At 43.9% G+C, this 7,309-nt stretch overlaps 1 protein-coding gene and 1 long non-coding RNA gene across 4 annotated transcripts in view; one reads left to right on the forward strand and one right to left on the reverse strand.

The window, feature by feature from the left end:
* Nucleotides 1-7,309, forward strand: part of ELOVL6 (ELOVL fatty acid elongase 6) — a 76,777-nt gene that overhangs the window by 39,367 nt on the left and 30,101 nt on the right. The window lies entirely within an intron of this gene.
* LOC135579404 (uncharacterized) overlaps nt 1-7,309 on the reverse strand; it is a 39,628-nt gene that overhangs the window by 6,783 nt on the left and 25,536 nt on the right. The window lies entirely within an intron of this gene.

Consider the following 7,309-nt stretch of genomic DNA (forward strand, 5'->3'; position numbering starts at 1 on the left):
GTTAATGTGAACATAATGCACAGAAACTGGAGTTTGGGCTGTGGTGGGAGTGCTGAAAAGCGCTGCAGCATCTCAGAGCACCCTCTGTGAAAATAGTATCTTTGGGAAGATCACTTTCTTCCACTTCTCTGTTGCCCGCTAGATCCTACACACAGGTGACAAGCGACTTTTATATTCCCTTTGCAAATGAAGGAAGAAACAGAGCAACGGGGCATCCTTGAATGAGGTACTGATGTGAATGGGTTTGTGTGTAGTTGCGACATCTAGTCATAACATGATACAGACAGCGGGTAGATGCAAGAGGCAGATTTATTGGTGCTCTTACAACAGCCACATGAGGGAAAAGTAGTATTCTGTTTACTAGAACATTTTTGGTTTTTTTTCACCTCTGAATAGGCCAGCCACAAGTTAGCAATCCTGCCATGGAGAGAAGTTTGAGCAAAATCCACAAGTTACAAAAGTATCAATGGTAGATAATCTAATTAAGAAAAAAAATAGCAAAAGGAATACGTTTGGAGGTGGAAAACAAACTTTGGTTATGTGACCTTTGGGAGAAGACCAAAGGTCACATCATTTATTTAATTTCTTTGCCTTCATGGGAGGCTACTTTCTGTTTAAAAAAATCTGAAATGGTATCACTGATATGCTAACAGGCTTTCCTATTCATTTGCAGTAATCTGGTTCTCCCTTTCGCACCTTAATGACCGTGGCCATTAAATTCTGACTGTTGTTGCATTTGGATTGTTTAAAAACATATTTATTTCCTTCTGTTGCTCCTTTTGCCTGTCCAGAAGAATTGAATGGCAATTACTCGTGGTAGTGCTTCTTTTCCTTCTTGTGGTATCACGTGTGCAGCCACTTCCACTCTACTCCGGAGTCATCACCTCGTTTGTCTGTGGCTTCTTTTCTTTTGGTGTCTCCTATCTTATAACAGTCCCCTGTGACCAAGGTTTAGCAGAGACTAGGACAGGCAACTCTCTGTGTATGTATAACGCTTTAATGTTGTACCTGCTAATCCTTTAGTAACCTGGGCTCTTTATACTGCAGTGGAAAGTGAAATACTGCTAAGCAGTTTAGTATCCCATCTAATTAGGTGAGGGGGTGACTAAGGGCAGGATGCAGTCAGCCGAGCCCTTGCAGCTGGAAACAAAAAGAAAGACCCGGATTCTTTAATTTGGGAGACCTGGTGGGTCCTGCCTCCTCTCAAGAGAAGCAAAGGGGCCTGTGCCAAGCGTGAAGCTGTCAGCAGAGGTGGAAAGCCAGAACAAGCTGTCACAAACATATTGCTGGCGGGACAGAGATAAGCTACGTTACTGCCATGTACTTTGCACTGCCTTGTGCCACGCCTGCTGCTTTATTCCTGTTGTTTCGGGCTTGTTCAGGATTGCAAGTGGGTTGTCTGTAGGAATGCCCAAAAAACAGCCAGGCTGTGATATTTAGTTGAGGAACGGATGCTGGTGATTGTTTGCTGCATTCCTCTGAACCATCTTCATTTCCACTACAGGTTTAGGAGTGTCATCCTGCCTCTTAAATTTTATCTGCATTGGATCCTGAAAACTCTGACAGTAATTAGAAAATTACTTCTACTGTTTTATCGCTCACAGTATTTCTCACAGTGTTTTATGTTCTCTCCTCAAATAATTTTAGCTGGATTCAAGCCAGTTTGCCTCTTCGTTTATCTTTGAAAGGTTCTGCTTTAAAGTTACTTCCTTGACTGATTTCGAGTAGAGTGATTCTGGATTTAACAAAGAAGCTATAGGTCACAGTCAGTGACATGGGAATCATGAGGAGTTGAAAGTACTGGGAAATTCATTACCAGATTAGTCTGGGGACTGAAGCCTCCACTGGGAATAAAAAGCGTAAAATTCTCACATAAGTAGTGGTGAGGTTTGGTTCATGAAAATGCCATTTGATAATGATAACACAGCCAGCTAATGCACAGAGCTGTCACACCTTCCCTGCTGGTGTCTGCGATGGGCAAGCTGCAGAGCACTGTGTTGTATGCACACAAAACAGCTGCTCCCTGGTGCAACTTTCAAGCTGTTCTGAAACACCTTTGTATTTGTCCTGACCTGCTTCTCAGCTGATTAGGAAGGAAAGTGGCTGTTTGGCAGGGCTCTTTGTTTTAGAGAGGTGGTTGGAAAGATTATGGCAAGATTGCCCCATATCATTTTTTTTTTCTGGATTTCGCTACTTTCCTATCAGTCAAGAGTTAGGTGCAGGTTTGCCGCAGTGTTTCTATCAGCATCCTTTCTCACTTGATATCTCAGCACCAGACAAAGGTCAGATGTCCTTGAAGATTTTATTAGATACATCAAGCAGCCCTTGACATCATGTATCAAAAAGTACTGTGGGACCAGTCAGAGCAGGCAGCTGTTCTCCAGATGACCTGATTTTTCTTCACTGAGAGATGTCGGAAAATATTCTTCCATTTGCTTCTCTACCAAAATGTCCTTTTTTTTGAGCTCCCTTCTCTTCCACAGGGCATGTGAGCATTTATGGGGTTTGAAAGCAAGACATTTTATTCCACAGTTCCATTACCACAATGTCACTGGTACCAGTATCCAGTATTTAATCAGTCGTAGGCCACAGAATAGCTTTGCTGGCTTGCTCTGATCTGTCTGTGTGGTTTTAGGCCTTTAGATAGGGAGGAGAAGGGTGGTAAGCGTATATTATAATTTATTGTGCTTTCCAGGCATCCTCTCAGTTTGATTTCCCCCAGGATGATTTAATGTTTTCCGGCACTGAAAGGGTTATGAAGTTATGATCCTTTCCAACAGGTGGTCACCAAGCCCTGGCTGTAAAAGCGCTCACTTGTACATGACTTTTGGCTGCCTTGTTTCTAAGGTTGCGCTCTGCTCCACGGAAGAATCTGGCATGTCTTTTTTGGCTGGGAACGCTCTCAGAAAATCAGAACGGTTTTTGTTTGTTTGTGTTTTGCAATCCACTGGCAGTTGTAGCAACATCATTTTCTGAGGTTGTATTGCAGAAGGCTGGAAGGGAGCAACGTATGCTGTAATGTCTTCTGGGGTGGATAGATAGAAAAACAACACACTGCTTGCAATCCCTGCATTTTCTGTGTTTCATTTCGAATGACTGCTTTTTTGCTAGTTAAACATTTTTTGAGATCAAACAGACATTATTTCCAAATCTGTTTACGAGTTGCATTTGCAATGGTACAGAGACCTGACCACGCCACTGTGGTGCACAGGCTTTCCTGTGGATGCAGGGGCAAAGGTAGCTTAAGTAAAATGTTCTTATTGATGTGTTACTTGTAGTGTTGTGTTGTGTCATATTAAATAAATATCTACCCCCAAAGCAGTGAAAAAAAGCAGCACTTGTCTATATAAATAACATTTGTGAGTTGCGTCAGGGATCTTGCTGGATCTGAAGGCTCAATGTAACATTGATGTACTCCTTTAAGTGTAAGCTTATTAAATGCCATATCTGTTGATTGGTTTGATCAGATAAAGCAGATCAAATGAGTAAGGCAGTATGGAGATCTAGTTATGTTATGTTATGTCTAGATGTCATACCTGCGCTTCATCAGCCTTTTCCAGGTGAGATGTGGGTACAAACAAGATAACTTCAACTGAGTAAGATACGGGTTAGTAGTCCCCAAGTTCAGTTGCTGTTGTGTTTACTTGCTCCAGGTTTTTACTGTGGAGGCCAGAGGTTTAAATTTACATTGATGAAATGAAAAGTGAAAGTACTGTAGCTTTTCATCAGAACTGCAGTGCCCGTGACCTACATTAGTTTCTGTGCTCTCTGCCATCTCTCCACCGACTGCCTGAAAACCCCAGCAAAGCCTGGAGAAACCCACAGTGGATCCCAGGGGACACTGCGACACCCCACTTTGTCACCTGTTACAACCCCAAATCTTTGATTAAGAACTAGGTACGTTGTCAGAGTGATACAGATGGAATTAACAGAGGCTTCCTGCAGAGAAGGAGTTTCTCCTACTATGCTGATCTGCTATGAAGACTATTAACAGGGACAGGGATGGTCGTCATTTTGCCAGTAGGCTTCTATGAGTCTTCAGGGGCTAGGTTCAGTTCTTGTGGTTCTGTTGACATAGATCTGGGGGGCTTTGTGCAAAAATAGTTGTTTAGTTATGATCAGTGTCAGGAACAGTGAAAACAGATGGTGGCCCATCCCTGGGGTGGAGTGGAAGCACTGGAGAGGGGGTGACAAAGGCTGCTGCACAGGCTGGGCAGTGTCACCGGGGTGCCAGCTGGGTAGGAGGGTGCGATGGGGCTCACCCTGGCCATCCTGCCCATTGGCTGCAACTTCCACTGCTGCCTGTGCAAGGTGGAGACTGCGGGATGACTGTCGTCACTGCAAGCTCAGTCCCACCTGCCATCTCCACTGGATGGGTCCCCATTCAAAGCATGATTTAAAAGCGGAGGAAACCTAGGGCAGAGCCAGAGACGAAGCTCATTTGCCTTCACTGATAACAAAATTCAGCAAGCTGGTTTCAAAACCTAAAGTTTTGGAGCTTGTATTGGTTAGTTGGTTGTTGGGTTTTTTTGTTTGTTTGTTATTTTCTGAAGCACTTCTCATTTGAGGGGTAATTTTATCTTGTTATGTTGCTTATGTTTGACATTGTAGCTTATGGGTTTTTAAGGGTTTATGATTTGTTCCACTAAGCCTATATGAGGTTTATAAAGAAGAACGTTCATATACTTCATATACTTGAGAGCTGAGTTTGCCTCTTCTATCTGAAAAAAAAGTCCCTGAATTTTAACTTAATTTTCTCACCTTTACACTTATCTTACATTTTCCCACTACAAAAGGAAAGCAAGAAAAATTTGCTTGCTGCTGTTTTTGTCCCTAGCTGCACACACTTTATGGCTAATACCTACCTTGTAACATGTTTATTCTACAAGCATGAGTCTGACAAAGTGCTGGCAAACACATTTTAACCAAACTAATGCAACCATCAGGGAGATGCAGGACATGAGCCACCTCCCCTGGTGCCTCCACATTGCTGTGCCCTCGTCTCTTTGTGTAATGTTAGGGCTGTTGCCTGCCCTGCCAATGGCACGACCTGCTGGGAGCACTTTCCTGCTCCTGGGTCAGATTGAATGCAATGTGAGGGGAGGCTCGAGTGGGCACAGCCCCTTGCTCCCCTTGCTCCCCAGGGAGGATGCCCATGCATACTGGCTGATGGGCAACTGGGGCCATGTCCAGCCAGACCTTCAGCTGGACCATAGTGGGCTGTGACATGGTGATTCACCACAAAAAAATAGTTGCTCTACTCTTCAGAGGTAGCTGGGCCAGCAGCTTTGACCCTTCCTGCTCCAATCTGGGTAATAGGGGAACCCCTGGGCTTCAGACTGTGCCTTGGCTCAGTTGTTAGCACTCGTGGAGCAAGGAGTGTGAACACAAGTCCTTCTCCATCCTTTTTGGCTAAGTTGAGCTTGGGACAGTTCCCGCAGCAGTCCCTCTGGCAGGCTCCCAGCGCCGCGTTTTTTTCCGTTCTAGGGATTAAGGAGCTGGGCTGATGATACAGTAGGGACATGAATCGGGTGATTGGAACAGGACCCCAGAGAAAAGGCAGATGTGGGGTATAGCAGTGCCGGGCTGGGTGTTGTTCCCCGGAAGCTGGCTGCTCTCGTCTTCCTGCAGCAGGGAGAGGGGTGCATGGGGAGCCGCCCTGGCCCCGGGGAGGAGCACACACCTGAGTGTCCCACAGGACCTGTCATGAGGAGGCTGAAATGGTCTTTTGAGAGGCAGGCTTTAGAAATCAGGGGATCGGATGATCTGTATGAGATACATCCCTGTTTACTCTGATAGCTTGTTACATCAAAGACCATCATCAGTGAGTCACCTACCCATGTGTGTGTGACTGTCGTCATTGCTGCTCTAAATATAAATGTCAAAGCATATTGAGCTGTGGGAATAAATCAGACTGTGTTGGCCTGTCTGTATCGGACAGCTCTTCCCCTTCTACATGTCCTTCTCTCACTGTTACTAAGGCTGGTATGGTGAACGCGAACAGCTGCAGAAATCCAACACAAAGCCAGAACTACAGGTTATATTTTCATATGCAGATCTGGCATATCCACACTTTGGATCTTTTCTTGCTGGTTCTGTCAAATTTGTGTCTGGGAAGACAGAGAGAAAGGTTTGCTTTGACAGTATTTCTGATGTAGAAACACTGAGAGACTGAGAAGGGTTTTCACACCCTTTTTTATACATGCAGAATGTGTGATTTTTAAATAAGCACCAGAAAGAAAGTAACTTTGCCAAGGCTACCAGCTACTGCTTATGAACCGTGGACAAGAGTGTGCTGTGTGATTTACACTGCATCGGGTTAAAGTACTTTAATTAAACTCTCAAGTTAGGAGTTAAAATTATGAACACAATTGGTTGTTGTTTTCTCTTGAAAGCTGGGAGAAACTGGTAAGAGAAGTACCCTATCTTTCATCCTTGGCTTTGTTTTATATTTTTCTTCAGTAAAATCTTTTATAGTCAATAAAATGGTGATGAAGAAGGCCAAAAGAAAATCATTGGAAGCCTGAAATTGCCTGTTTACTTGCCAGAAGCATTCTGCTCTGGCAACTGCAGTGTTTTGGTGTGGTTGTTTTTTGGGTTTTTTTTTAACCTGTTGTACTCCCTTGACAGCATATGCAGAAGTGTTAATGAATTTAAGACTCTGACTGTGCAAAGTAAATAGATCTTGATAAAAGAAGTTTCTAAAACTCTATAGAATGTACATAGAGGGTGATAACATTGCTTCACTTCACTATTCCCCTAGTGAGTGCTGTTGTGGGGATAATCCTCTGTTACCTGATAGACAATAGTTAAAAGATCTATGGCAAGGTTGTCCTCTGTGGATTCCTATAAGGATTTTCTTTAAAGAAAATGCTATGGAAATATTAGATTTCACAGCCTATATCTGTGTCTGTTTCAGTTTACCATTAACATCAGAGAGCGCTACAATAATGACTCAGGCTGCTATTTTCAGGGGAAAAAATGGCAACAGTGCATCTGGGCTGAACCCACCTCCTTGAGCAGCTCTGCAATGTTCAGGGCTATTTCACTTTGCATCACAGACACTGGGATGTCTCACGCTGCTGTGCGTGAGGCTTACCCTCAGGCTTTGGCCCCTTATTTTAGATTGCTGTGGTAACTTCTATACTTACAGTATTTTATAAATAATGTACTTGTGGGGGAGTCAGGATTTATTACTCCTTAGCCATCTGTTTGCCATTGCTTTGCTCTTCAGTTGGTTTGCTGCCCCTTTCTCTGCTGTGTTTCCCCATGTGGGGCTGGATGGCTGTTCTCTCCCTCCTGCCCCAGT

This window comes from Columba livia, chromosome 4 (assembly GCF_036013475.1).
Source record: "Columba livia isolate bColLiv1 breed racing homer chromosome 4, bColLiv1.pat.W.v2, whole genome shotgun sequence".
NCBI lineage: Eukaryota > Metazoa > Chordata > Aves > Columbiformes > Columbidae > Columba > Columba livia.